Here is a 15,752-nt window from a genome sequence, read left to right on the forward strand (position 1 = left end):
ATGCATTTTCAACTCCCTTAGACTGATTAAAGTCATGTTTCCCATTGATGCACATTTTGTAGTGTGTTCTATTTAATTTTGTCCTTATTAATATAACAGAAATACTGATTATTCATTAAAAGAAATGGATAATACAGAGAAATTTTAGAATTAAATTCATTTCTTTTATGTTTTCACAAGTGAAATATTTTTTTGACCTTGTAATGAAAAATAATAGATTGCTGAAATATAAACGGTGTTCAAGTTAATTTTATAAAATAGGCAATTATGCAACTTCTATTATGATTCTATGATTATTTATCTTACAACACACAATTGTGCCCTAGGTATAGATGGTATTCGGTGTTGGGGAGTTTGGACAGTACAGCAGCAGCTGCTCTAGGTAAGATAAACCGGGCAGTCCATTCTGAGAAGATTACATAATATACACACACAGAAATATATAAATAATTTAAAGGCACAGTCTCATTTGTGTATGACTGGCTTGTTTGTCGCTGTAGTAATAATTGTCTTAATCATTTCTTGGTCATTTTCTTGCTTAGTAATGTTGATCCTGAAGATCAAGTATATTTTCAAAAACACTTTGGCATGGAATAAGAGAACAATGTAGATCGTTCTCTCTCTTCCTCTCTTTCTCTCTCTCTCTCTCACACACACATGCACACACATACACTCTCTTTCTCAGTCTCTCTACGCGCGCGCACACACACACACACACACACACACACACAATCAACATTCTGATCTCCACATAAAAAATTTCTGAGACCTTTCATTTCTATGACTTGATTTACAGACAATAAACCTAGTCTCGTAATAAAATGTAACTTAGTTTATGCATGGAAAATATAGTGTAGAAAATCACCATCTGTATTCTAAAATAAATTGACTAATATAGATAACAGGGGATACAGTACAATATACTTAAAGAAACATAGTAATCTTATAGGTGGTAAGCAAAGTATAGATAACACATGTTTGTTATTGTTTTTCAAGTTATTTATAATTTTATTTTCTCCAATTCTCTATTCTCTGATTAGTCTATTTATTTCCAGATGGCATGATTATGTTTCCAAATTTCTAAGATTCTGCCCTTATGGTTTAACTTGTTTTATTTATACCAGAACAGCTGACTTCAACAGATGTTTTTTCCTGAAATAGATTTTACTCAATAATTTTCCATTTCCATCAATTCAGATCATCTGCTTTACTGTAGTAGAATATTTCTATGGAGCATTTTAGGAGTTTTCCTTTACTTGAAATGAAAATTTAACATTAGATTTTCAAGTTGTTTGCCCGGTATCCCCCTGTAACTTCCTAATGGACCAAAATAATACATATCCATTTGGCATTGATATTACCAGTTGAATAATATGGAGCACTAATTGCCTTTATGACAGGTAATTATACACATCTTTGTCACTTTTTATTAAATTCAGATGTCTCATGTTTCTTACATGTCAATAATAAGTTGTGTTGGAATATTTTCCCATTTATGCTATTTACAGTTTTTAATTTAACATTTAAGTACACTTCATTGCTTTAAAATCAAAAGATTCAGTACATTTAAAATTCGCAAATACCTCATGCCTGTAATCCCAGAACTTTGGGAGGCCAAGGTGGGTGGATCAGGAAGCCAAGAGAGTGAGACCATCCTGGCCAACATGGTGAAACCCCCTCTCTACTAAAAAATACAAAAATTAGCTGTGCCTGGTGTCATGCGCCTGTAGTCCCAGCCACTTGGGAGGCTGAGGCAGGAGAATTGCTTGACCCACGAGGCAGAGATTGCAGTGAGCCGAGACTGTGCCACTGCACTCCAGCCTGCCGCCTGGCGACAAAACCAGACTCTGACTCAAAAAAAAAAAAAAAAAGTTCACAAATACACATTTAAAAAGGAAGTTAAGTTAAAATAACAAAATAATGATGCTCCTCAACTTATGATGGGATTATGTCCTGATAAACCCGTTTTAAGTAAAAAATATAAGCTGAAAATGCATTTAACGCCTTGGTAAAACCATCATAAAGTCAAATCCCTGCAAGCAAAACCATCACAAGTCAAGAATTTTCTGCAATACAAATTTCACATAATTTTTTACACAAATTTTTAAATTTTTAAAAAATATTTTGATAATTTTCAATCATAAATGGAAGCATCGGTAATTAATGAGTGCAGTTACTGAATTCAGTTGGAAGCTTAATGGTATTCCAAAGATTTATGCTTTATTTGCTTTTATAAAATAAAGTGAATAATAATAATTTCATATTTCACAAAAAGCAATGTTCAAGTAATGTGTGATCCAACAAAAAATAATGTGTAAAAATTCATGATGAAAAGTATACAATTGATTGAAAGATCTAAGTAAATAAGTTGGTTCACTATGTTTCTCTTTAGGACAATACACTGTGAAAAGGTGCCAATTATACCTACATCAACCTATAAAGGTAATGCATTTTCAATCAAAATGCCCCTGTTTTATTTTTAACCCATTTAGTGTGAGTTAACAGTTACTATTAGAATGCATATTAAAATGAAAAAACCAAGAACAAAAATGTCAATTTTGAAGAAGAAAGAAATGAAAATTCCACATAATAAATATCATGGCTTCCTATAAAATTATGTATTGTAACACTGGTGAAAATTGTCCAATAACACAAACGCAGATACTGAGGTCTCTATTTTCTTGTTGGCTCTAGCTATCAGTTCAGACACACTCTTAGCTTCTAGAGGATTTTCTCTAGCCCTTGGACATAGACCCCACATCTCAGAACCAGAAACTGGCACTCACATGGTTCTCGTATTACATCTCTTAGAGCTGCTTCCACAGTCACATACCTCTCTGACCACAGTCAGGAAAGTTATTCGACTTTAAAGGACTCATGTGGTTAGCCTGGGGTCACACAGATATTCCAAAATAATCTTCCATTCTCAAAGTTCATAAGCTTAATCACATTTGCCAAGTCTTCTCTCCCCTTTTCCACGTAAGATAATATATTCACAGGTTTAGAGGATTGAGACCTGGATATCCTTGGTGGACATATTTTTCATACAATTCCATAAATTAATGATGAAATAGGAAGTTGATAGACTGGACATGTATAGATCAGATATAATACTTATAAGAGCAATTTTAGCTTACTGCCTGAGACTTTTAAGACTAGGAAGATATTTATTGAAAAATATTCTGTTGTGCTCATACATGTTCTCTTGATATTGAGTCCAGTTATTTTTAGTACTTGGTGCAGGGATAAAACAGTATATACATTAACCTTGACTAGTTTCTATCTATCTAGACAGCAGAATCTATTATATCTGAAGCAGAAACATATTTTCATGGACATTTTTACACATAATTTGCATCTAGAAAAAGTGTTAGGAACGAGCTGCTCTGTCGTAAGATCTGCTGAAGGAAAATGTCGCCCTCCCAAATCAAAACCAACTATTTATAAATCAAGTGCTTTATTTGCCACAAGGAAGAAATTTTGGTGAGAGCAGGAAACATTCCTCTGCTTAAACTCAAAGACTGGGACAATATTATCTGTACCGATCATTCAGTGATTTGCAGATATTCACTGTCAGAATCAGCAGTTATCTCTATTACTTGTGTGTCTATTTGTCAAGCATAAAACATCACAATTGTATTAATCTACAATCCCTAATTTCTGTACTCATATGTGTTTTCCATTGTCCTATTGTCTAAGGTAGTGGTCTCAAATTTGAATGTGCTTCAGAAGTACCTGAAGGATATCTCAAAACACAAATTATTAGGAACCACCGCCAGAGTTTCTAATTTATGTATACAATATACAGTCTTACACATGTGTGCATATATACACACAGGCATGATATCTGCTTACAAATAAAAGAGTAGAAATGTAACAGTAAAAACATATAAAACAGGGCACTGTTATCTTTCTCCTTCATTAAGAGATCATCAACATTAGCTGAAGATTTTTGTTTTCTTGTAATTTCTTGAAGGTGAAGATCTTTTATAGTGCTCTTAGGTTAAAAAATAATAATAAACACAGAAAAATAGGTCTCTAATCTAGCCAATGAACAATCACTTGATATTTCTGGTCTCAGATATAAGGAGCAAACCTAGCCCAATAATCTCAACTAGCATAACCTCAACTAAATCTCAACTAAAATAGTTATGAGGGTGAAACCTGGGTTCTCTGCAGAACCCAGAAAGGTAAAAGAATGGAGTGGAAGTCCAGGAATAAGGGGATTTAGGGAATCCACTAAAACGAAGGCTGTAAGTCAATGGAAAGGTGTCAGGAGGGTAAAGGAAAGAAATGCTTTGCCTACACTCTGGGCTCTAGATTGTCAGGATCAGCCATGAATAATAATGTCTTCCCGCCAGTGACCTGTGTACCCTGCCAGATGCCATGGACATGATGGAAAGGTTATGCTTTTGTGCACTATCACCCAGAGTTGTTGAACTGTCATGCAATAAACAGCAGCCTCACTTGTAAGCTTGCCATCAAATTGAGCAAAGCACACTACACCATTACATCCAAATTGTTAGTGGAGGGGTGCCAGGGAGTGAAAGCAGATTCAGCAAACACAGTTACGGTGCCAAGAGTAGGCACTCAGTGAGAAAATGATGCCATGTAGACCACTGGGTAACATGCGCTTCAAGACTAAGTCGGTCATTTAGAAAGCAAGATACATTCTCCAGAGTGTCTGTTCTGGAAGTTTCCACTGAGTTTTTCTTCAGAAGCTGTTAAGGCAAGAGAGGTAGCTAAGGGGCAGCTGGATAGAGTGTGATTGCTTGCAGTTATCATCCTCCTAAGCATATGTGCAACTTAAGAAAAATAGTAGTTTTAAGGAAGGTGTCCTTAAGGGCCATTTTTACCAATTGCTAATGCCTTTCCCTTTCATACAGGTGCCACTGAGAGAAATGGTGAAAAAGTACCTATTCCATATGCCTGTACTCTTCAATGTTTTTGCACAGCAAAGAGTTAACCCAGCAGGTCTAGCTTTCCCAAACTGCAGATTCCAAAGGTCTTCAGGACCAGCCCTTGATCAGCTCCTAGGAGATAACTTCTGAACTCTTGGAATCATTTGGAATACAAACAGTGCCTTTATAGATTTGAGACCTTGGGCGTGAAAGAGAGTTAGTTTATGCTAACAATGTGATTAATGGTGGATGCTTTCCTTCTATTCCTGGAGCCTTGGGTCACACTGTGTCAGCTTGAATTCTGGGGGTTCTGGGCCTGAGTAGTTCAAGTGAATCAAATGAGAGCCACATACCTATATGACTTAACTTCAATAAAAACCCTGGGAACCGTGGTTCAGGTGAACTTCTCTGATTGGCACCATTTTACACGTGCTGTCACATATTGTTGCTTGGAGAATTAAGCACTATTTCAGTGACTCCAATGAGAGAGGACAACTAGAAGCTTGTGCCTGGTCTTTCTTGGACTTTGCCATAAGTGTCTTTTCTCTTGCTAATTTTAAGCTGTATCCTTTAACAGTAATAAACTATTACCATGAGAATAACAGCATTTCTGATTTCAGTGAGTCATTCTGGTGAATCTTTGAACCCAACAATGATCCTGGGCATCCCTGACACAATTACTCATAAGCAAAAGCTAGCTGTTCCTCCATGTGACAGAAATATGGATCATGAGTGTTTTTGGCAAGACCAATGAGATAACTCAGTGTATTCAGAACACGACAATATACTACACACACATGCACACACGTACACACACAGAAAACCAGGACTCTGTGCTAGAGGGTTTGGGGTCAACAAGAGATTAAATTTATAAAATTCAATGTAAACTGCATACAAATTATTTATTTACATAATGGTTTCTGTATTTTTTGGTATTTGTAATTCATGGGTTTGTTTTTATGTTTGGTTATACTTGATGTCCACATGAAATATTTTGCTATATGAAGAAAAGGCTACACGAGGAGATAGAGCCTATCTTTTAATGAGTAGTAACAGACACCTGTGCTACATAAGTATTGGATTAGCAGGAGACAAGGCAAAAGGTCTCTCTTTTTTTAATGAATAAGATAATAGAGGAATATAGTAGGGAAAGAGGAAATCACCTTCACACCTCTTTGAAACTAGTGATGCTGTTCTTAAAACCTCAGCTGACCTGAATGTCACTTCTAAGGGAATTAGAATGTCAATCCATTCTAGGAATAATTTACTACCATTAGCCAGAAACTGTCATAATATATACTCAAGTCTATGAGACTACGATGGGAATGGCATCCCCAAGGTGCAGGCAGTGGCGCTGGCTGCTTGGATCCTCAAAGCTTTCGTTGATTGTTTAATGTCCAGATCCACCCAACAAATAGCTATCAGAGTTCAATTCAAGTTCAGGAAACATTGCATTTGAGTCTTGGTTTACCACCACAGTTTAATTTCTTCTCAGAGGTATTGGGTGTGAATGATTAGCCTAGGTTATTTTACAAACTCTCTGGACATGACTGGAATCCAAGCTCATGATCCTCATAAACTTCAGCTAATTGTAAAGTCTAACTTTGTGATATTGATTAGGGTCAGTAATTGTCTGATCTCTGCTTAGCAATTACTGATAATTGCAATGACATGCATGAATTAACAGAAACATATGGCACATAAACATATTTCTTTATTAATTTTTCCTGAGCTGATTTTTGTGCTAATTAATATGAGTGTACTCTAGAGGGCAATAAACAATAAACACAAGTATACTTCTTGTCATACAAATATCTGGTTCAAGAAAGGTTTGTTTCCTGGATGGAATGCAGTGAATTTTCTTAAAATATTGTCTATGCTTGGTTTTGTGTAATTTTAGATTTTATTATAAAATTTAATTTCAACTTTTGTATTTAAATTTTTGCATTATAGGAGCAAATGATGATTTATTTTCACTTTTAAGATTAAATTATGTATGTTTCCTCTTGTTTCCCTTATGCTTATTCCCTAGCTATGTTCCTCCCTATCCTGAGCGATTAGAATATAAATGTTTTTAATTTAACTTTCATTTTAAGTTCAGGGTTATATGCGCAGGTTTGTTGTACAGGTAAACTTTGTGTCATGGGGGCTTGTTTACAGATTATTTTGTCACCGGGTATTAAGCCTTGTACACAATAGCATATGTCTTTAAGTTTTATTTGTTCTTTAAAAATATGTAGATTGTGTGTTTGACTAACATAAATGGCATTTTGCTATAGATATTTCCTGTCATAATTTTTTACTCTGCATTGTTCAATAACCTATCCACACTGCTTACCATACAAGTAGCTTTTTTTGGCTTTTGACACCTGAGAGTATTTCACTGTTTGTATTTCATCCCTCCCTCAATAATGTGCTCCTACACTGTCTTCTACACCTTTACCACCAGGTGCCATTGCAATTAAAAAATCTCACTCTTGGCTTGTTTGGGAAATTCATAAGAATCTTCCCAGGATTCTTGAGCCATGAATTATAATACTTAAGCTATCTAATGCGGCCAGTACAGTTGCACCTGTATAAATTCCTGCAGGAAGGACAAGATGGTTTTCTGTTTTCAGAAAATTTGTCAGTTTCAACCTTCCTAATTTTTTGCCACACTGATATATGTAGAGTAATACCTTACTAATGTTTTACTTATTCTCACACTAAAGAAGTTAGCCATCTCTTTAATTGTTAATGATTTATTTTTGCTTTTCTACAAATTGACTTTGCCCATTTTTCTATTGTTTCTTTTGCTTTTTTGTCAGTTTTCATCGGGACTTCTTTTGTATCATAGATATTCTTTCACTATTGATTTTATGTTTTGCAAATGTATCTAATATGTTAGATTTCTGTTAAATTTACACAATATGATGATTAACTATTACACAAGAACAGAAAACCAAGCATCACATGTTCTCACTCATAGGCAGGTGTTGAACAATGAAAACATTTGGACCCAGGGTGAGAAGCATCACACACTGGGGGCAGTGGAGGGGTGGGGCTTGGGGAGGGATAGTGGGGTGGGGGAGGGAAGGAGGAATAACATGGGGAGAAACGCTGGGTATAGATGAAAGGGGAATAGAGGCAGCAAACCACCTGGTTATATAAGCACCTATGCAACAACCCTGCATGACCTGCACATGTAACCCAGAACCTAAAGTAAAATTTAAAAAAAGAAAGAAAGAAAGAAAGCTTGCAATTCTCTTTTCGAAATGCAAATCTAAAACTTAGGTATTTCACAGAGCTACAATATGGGATGTATGATTTGCATACATTCTGCAATAAAACAGGAATCAGTGAATGAGCCACCTTAATCTCTTACATATTTTAAAAGCTGAGTACACACTTTCTAGTAAAGGAAATCAATAGAAAGGGAGACAAAAAATTTAAGAAAGAGAACCAAAGTCTGAATTAGAAACATATGTGATTGATACCTCAACCCTGCTATTAGGCGGTTTTAAATACTCAAAAGTTTAGCAGGAAGCTGAAAAGATTATAATATGTTTGCAGAAAAGATTATAATACATGCATTATGTTAAGAAATCAGATTAATCAAGAAATCTCTCTTTAATATACCATGACTAATCAATTCTTGAATGTCTTTCTACAATTATTAGAAGTATATGAGGTTTCCTTCAAAGATTTCTCCCAGAAATAAAACAAATGTGGAACTTTGGAAAGAATCACTAGACAAATACCTTGTATATATACATTTATATAATCATTTTGGAAGACCTAAAGATAAATGATAGAAAACCAGTTTTCAACTCACGTACATTATTTGATCACATTGCTCCAGATTACTCTTAGAAGGAGAAGATCTAATCAACCCGATAAACACACTCTGAGAAACTGTAAGATAGGAGCAAACTCAGCATACAAGATGTTGGGACCAACGTTTGTCTGAAAGAACCAATTTACTCTGTCAAATCTCTCTCTGTATAATGAGAATAATAGAAGCACTTTTTTTCAATTACTTTACATATTATTTGTAAAATATGTAGCATGGTGATAGTGTACATTAGATACTCTTTTACATATAAGTAAAATTAATAAACCAATGATAGTGAATTCAGAATTAAAATTACAGTTTAAAATATATACTAAGACAATATTAAAAATGATAACTGAAAGTCGTCAAAGACTGTTTGATAGTCTTGTTTCTGATAGTCTCATGATTAATCATTACAATTTGAAAATTGCAAAGACATATTTTTACTAAGTACCAAACTCTACTTTCCCCTGAGATTAATTATGTCAGAGAAGCTGTTGATAAGATTCTCTTGGGCTAGTGATATATTTTCTGGCTTCACTATTAAATGATGACCTTAAAATGAAGAAAATCTTAAATCTTTTCCAATCTTGACTTCTATGATTCTGATTTTGACATGTAATGAATATTTTATTTACAAGCTTAGTTTGAAAAGGGTTAGAATATACTTCCCAAAAAAGTCTTTGTAATTTCTAATATTCATGTTTCAATAATAGGTTGATAAAAGTGATTTTCCACTAGTGGTCATTGATACAATAGAAAAATCATTTAGAGAAAGTTTGGTAATTATGATAATTAAACAATAAGAATTGCTAACATTCACTGGTCAAGCTTTGTTTACTAGGCACATTGCTATGGGTTTTATTTAAATTACTTAATTTAACATCCTCCTAAATTACATCAGGTAAGTATTTTTCCTCATTTGACCAGAGATTGAGAGAATTAGGAAATATGCAGAAGAACTAGAAATGGAGTCATCCAACTTTAAATAACAAAAAGAAGAAATACAAAGATGAATAATTGCTGTTTATGGAGAAAGATTACTACCTTGAAAATGAAAGTAAACTTGAGGCCAGTGAGTGTTTCCAGCATGTGGTGTTCGACTTGTCTAGTATAGGGTTGGTTGAAGTCAGAGGTTGGGGATGTTTAATGAGGGTCCTTGTCTTCTTCATTTGCATTAAACAGAGTATAAGCAGATAAAGTAGATGGTAAATGTTCAACTTGATTAAATTGGCCAGATGGAAGTGGACAATAAACTCAAAAGAGTTTGAGAAAGGAGGTTATACAGATTTGAGAACACAGACCAATGAGTTACCAGAGCTCACCAAGGCAGCTGCAACCACACAATAGAGGGAAGAGATCTGTAAGAAACAGCAGTGATTTCTCTTAATGGAGGATTAGATAATTAAAAAATCTGTCAGCTACAATTTAATTGAAATAAAGATGTATAAAATGATAAAACATAAATATACATATTTAAATATATCATGATAGTTTGCCATAATTTAAAGAAATGAGTTCACATTCCCTGCTAAATTTTCAAGAGAAGTATAATTCCCTTTAAAAAACCTGGAAAGCTCACGCCTGTAATTCCAGCACTTTGGGAGGCCTAGGCAGGCAGATCACAAGGTCAAGAGATCAAGACCATCCTGGCCAACATGGTGAAACCTCATCTCTACTAAAAACACAACAATTAGCTGGAGATGGTGATGCACGCCTGTAATCTCAGCTACTCAGGAGGCTGAGGCAGGCGAGTCACTTGAACCGGGAGGCGGAGGTTGCAGTGAGCCAAGATTGCACCACTGCGCTGAAGCCTAGGGACAGAGCAAGACTCTGTCTCAAGAAAAAAAAAAATCAAAAAGACCTGGAAAAGAATATCTATGTAGTCATTTGTATCATCTGAATTTTTACAAAACTCAAGAATACAGCACTGGAGGCATACTACATTAATCACTATAAAAATTAGTTAAAACTGTGAAAAAAAATATCAGATTGTAGCTAACAATTTAAAAAGGCCTTAAGATAAAGTCTTAAGTGACACAATCATGAGAAATTTAAAATCTTATGAATATGTCAGAAATTATTATAAAAAAACTTCTAGTTTTTACAAGTATTACCAGAAGTAACGAATGAGAATGATCACTGTAAACTTTTGCTTGTCATTTTTATTTGAAATTTCTGGCTAAAGCAAAATGATGTAAAACATAGAAAGGGGTAAAAAGAATTATTGGAAAGGGTTAGATAAATTTATCATGTCTTGTGATATATATGATTACATAATGCAATATGACATAACAAGAAAATCTAAGAAAACAAATTAAATATATCTGTTAAATAAATTTTCTTTTAATTAAAAGTAGTGGATTCTGATACTATTGTTTTTAAGGCCTCTGGTAGCATTTAGCACTCCAAATGCATAAATCTTAATATTATGTAGATATCATGCATTTGTCTTCCAGTATTTCAAACAAGGTTGGTTTTTTTTTTTTTCTGGTATTTTTGAAAGTATAATTCCTTTTGTATAGAACATCATGAACACTTCAGGATGTTTACCAGTTCTGCTGTGCTTAAAATTAAGTGCATATGCCAACCTCAATCACTAGGACTTTCACGAAAGCTGCTGCCAATTTGCAAACCTTCTGTGCAGAATGGAATGGAGAGGGGGAGGGCAGGAAAAGAGACCTAGCGTGCACTGTTGATAAACAATGGTCTAGAGATAGCATATGTCTTAATGATACAAATCTTGTTTTTCTAAATATGCATCTTGTATCCACAAAAAGTTTTAAATGGCTCCAATAAATGCTTTCTAAAGTACATACATTCTAAAGCTATTTTTCTGTTTTTGAAAGGGGAGCCATTATGTAAAAGTGCCTCAATATAAGCAGGACCAATATTAGAGAACTAAGAAGAAGGTCTCTGTCCTAATCTGCATTCATTTAGAAATCTATTTTAATATTACAACTGTGTATTAATAGAAGTAGATTCTAAAGCACTTATCATTTGTAATCAGAAAAGGGTAAATGGCCTAAAATATGAAAATTGTTTAATAAAATACATTTAAATGATTAAATAAAAATCAGTCAGGAATATAAATTGGATGGTTACTTTGTAATAGGCAACGTGAAGAACTGCTGAAAATGACAACTACATTGTACGAATATATATAACATCACAAATATTTACATATATAAAACATATGGTATATATAGTATATTGTTTATCTAATTTCATCTCTGTGACTTCCCTAAATTTAGACATTTTCTCTGTTTTACAAATGGGAAATTTGTAGCTCTAAGAAACAAATGGCTTTTCCAAAATCATATTAGTATTCTGCAGAAATTATATTTGCACATATATTGGTCTAATTCCAATACTGGGAAATCAACTATTTTAATCAGCCATGTAGATCAGTTTAATCAATCAAATTAATCAGTTATTTTAGTTAATTATCCAAGATAGTTTAAATATTTTGAACATAATATTAAAAAGTATGTAGAATTATCTTAACTGCATATATGAGCTTGTGTGTCAATTTCTAGAATAAATTTATATAAGCAAGAAAATATGTGACTATGAAAAAATGATCACTATACTTTTTTCTAAAACTAAAGAGTGACTATGTTATTACAATATTGCTTCTGTATTTGTCATATTTCTTAAAATCAGTTATGCTCAATGATACTTACAAACTTTCTGAAAAATGGAATCTAGTAACCAAATTTTATTTGTTAACAGTCATGAAAGGAATGAATAGATTTTTTTTTTCTGAAAAAGTACAAGCAGTGTTATAGGTGATTTATTAAGAATATGAGAAATATATTAATTGATACAAGAGCATAAAATGTCTAGACTTTTTTAATTTTTAAAATGTCACAAAACAATTCTATAATAATTCAATGGGATGAATGACAAAAATTGCTTTGGTCTCTGTTTAAATGAAGCAAGGACACTAGTTACCTGATCTGATGTGGTATAAAAATATTGTTTTAACCAACAGGCTTTCCATAAAGATCGTATTTGTTTAGGAAAATAACCAAATAGGGTTTTCAGAGGATAGAAGTTTTACTGCTAAGGCCATGGATGGAAGAAGATACTCCTGTCCTAAGTTAATTTCTTAGCAGGATAATCAGAAATGTAAAGGAAGTTAGAGAAGGGGTAATAGAGAGAGAAGAGAAAAGGTAAACCCACTTGTTGAGTGGGCTGAAGCACAAGTTACAGGAAGGGAGTGAAGGAAGGAATATGAGTCTTAAAGATATTTTTCATTTATCATGATTACAGATCTTTATTTATTTATTTCAACTTATGTTTTAAAGTAATTGTTTGCCAAACGTGATGATGCATAAGGTGAAATTTTAAAGATCCACACTGTCATGGTCGTAACTTGTGATGCTGGTGGGGGAGAAGGGTTGACAGAAATTAAGAAGTAGAAAAATAGATCAAAATATATACTCAGGATGAGACAGGGAATATAAAATAATCAGTAAAGGTAAGCATGAGTTGAGTAGCTGGAATGCTGAACCTTCAGAGAGGTGGACAGAGCTAACCTGTCTGAGCTGGCAATATTTGCCGTGAAGGCTAAATGATTGGAAGTAAAGCTCTTTAGGAGAAGAGGACCCCAGGCCCTTGTTTGGAAAGGTCTAGGGTCTATGTTTGGAAAAAATTTTGGCTAACTTTAGCAACTGTGTCACTGACTGTGGGGAGATTTATAAAGATATAGCTAGAGAGAGAGAGTTAGCATTTCCAGTCATAAGTACTAATGGAAGAAAATGAGAATTTTAATCTAAAGAGTTGCTTAACTATTAGTTACTGCTCTCCATCTCCAAAAAACAAATAAAAAAGAAACACATAATACAGAAAAACTTTAATATATAAAATATATGTTTAGTGTGAGTCTTATTCGGTAGAGTGGGAAGAAAATTGCTGCCACCAAGAAGGGTTTGTGCAGAGCATTTAACTCACACCAATATCAAAAGAAAAAAAAATTGTAAAACGAAAAAAAAGAAGTCTTTTCTGTGGTGCCTCAGAGGCATTCAGGTGCTTCCAGATGAAGCTGAACATCTCCTTCCCAGTCACTGGTTGTCAGAAACTCATTGAAGTGGACGATGAATGCAAACTTCGTGCTTTTTATGAGAAGCGTATGGCCACAGAAGCTGCTGCTGAAGCTCTGGGTGAAGAATGGAAGGGTTATGTGGTCCGAATCAGTGGTGGGAACAACAAACAAGGTTTCCCCATGAAACAGGGTGTCTTGACCCATGGCCATGTCTGCCTGCTACTGAGTAAGGGGCATTCCTGCTGCTATAGACCGAAGAGAACTGGAGAAAGAAAGAGAAAATCAGTTTGTGGTTGCATTGTGGATGCCAATCTGAGCGTTCTCAGCTTGGTTATCGTAAAAAAAAAAAAAAAAAAAAAACGAGAGAAAGATATTCCTGAACTGACTGATAACCACCGTGCCTCGTCGCCTGGGGCCCATAAGAGCTAGCAGACTCTGCAAACTTTCCAATCTCCCTAAAGAAGATGACGGCCGCCAGCATGTTGTAAGAAAGCCCTTAAACAAAGAAGGTAAGAAACCTAAGACGAAAGCACCCAAGATTCAACGTCTTGTGACTCCTCATGTCCTGCAGCACAAACGGCGGCGTATTGCTCTGAAGAAGCAGCGTACTAAGAACAATAAGGAAGAGGCTGCAGAATATGCTAAATTTTTGGCCAACACAATGAAGGAGGCTAAAGAGAAGCACCAGGAACAAATTGCACAAAGAAGCAGACTTTCCTCTCTGAGAGCTTCTACTTCTAAATCTGAATCCAGTAAGAAATAAGATTTTTTGAGTAACACATAAGTAAGATCAGAAGACTCAAAAAAGAAAAAAGAAAAGAAATATATACTAAGAATTTTACACATAACTGTTATGATGGTTTGTGGTCACATTTGCTACATCTTGACAGATGGCATGTGTAATACAATGTATATATTGATTTTCTTTCCAAAGTGTCATGAAATATGGCGAAAACACGCCTTAAATTTCTTATATTTCAAATATGAATTTTAAGAAGAGACAAAATGTCTAATTAACAAATACCCTGTACCTGAGATCTTTAGGCCTAAATTGGACTGAAATACAAATAGCTGACATCTTTATCTGATGTAAAATACTATCAATAATGTTTCAAATATGTGGACACAGCCATTGACACTAAATCTTCTATTTTTACGAGGGTATCAGGATACATTCGGTTCAAATAAGGAACTATCAACTGAGTGTCTTATTGAGGCAGGTGGTACTCTAGGTGGTTTTATGAGTCAGAATTATCACGCAGGCCTAATCCTTGCCTCTTTTCATTTTTCCATCAGCATTCTTTTTTTTTTTTTATTAATGCACTTTAGGCTTTGGGGCACATGTGAAGAATGTGCAAGATTGTTGCATAGGTACACTTGTGGCAGTGTGATGTGCTGCCTTCCTCCCCTTCACCTATATCTGGCATTTCTCCCCTTGCTATCTCTCCCCACCTCCCAACCTCCCAGTCCCTCCCCCATTTCCCCCCAACAGTCCCAGTGTGTAGTGCTCCCCTCCCTGTGTCCATGTGTTCTCGTTGTTCAACACCTGCCTATGAGTGAGAACATGTGGTGTTTGATTTTCTGTGTCAGTTTGCTGAGAATGATGGTTTCCAGGTTCATCCATGTCCCTACAAAGGACACGAACTCATCATTTTTGGTGGCTGCATAATATTCCATGGTGTGTATGTACCACATTTTCCCTGTCCAGTCTATCATGGATGGGCATTTGGGTTGGTTCCAGGTCTTTGCTATTGTAAACAGTGCTGCAATGAGTATTCGTGTGCATGTGTCCTTATAGTAGAACAATTTATAATCCTTTGGATATATACCCAGTAATGGGATTGCTGGGTCAAATGGAATTTCTATTTCTAGGTCCTTAAGGAATCACCACACTGTCTTCCACAATGGTTGAACTAATTTACACTCCCACCAACAGTATAAAAGTGTTCCTATTTCTCCACATCCTCTCCAGCATCTGTTGTCTCCG

The 15,752-nt window shown here is 34.8% G+C and overlaps 1 pseudogene; it reads left to right on the plus strand.

The window, feature by feature from the left end:
* The first annotated feature begins 13,756 nt into the window (after positions 1–13,756).
* LOC116551229 lies at positions 13,757–14,528 on the plus strand (annotated as a pseudogene).
* Positions 14,529–15,752: the final 1,224 nt, after the last annotated feature.

Source organism: Sapajus apella, unplaced genomic scaffold, assembly GCF_009761245.1.
Source record: "Sapajus apella isolate SASKATOON/1434 unplaced genomic scaffold, GSC_monkey_1.0 scaffold9, whole genome shotgun sequence".
Lineage (NCBI taxonomy): Eukaryota > Metazoa > Chordata > Mammalia > Primates > Cebidae > Sapajus > Sapajus apella.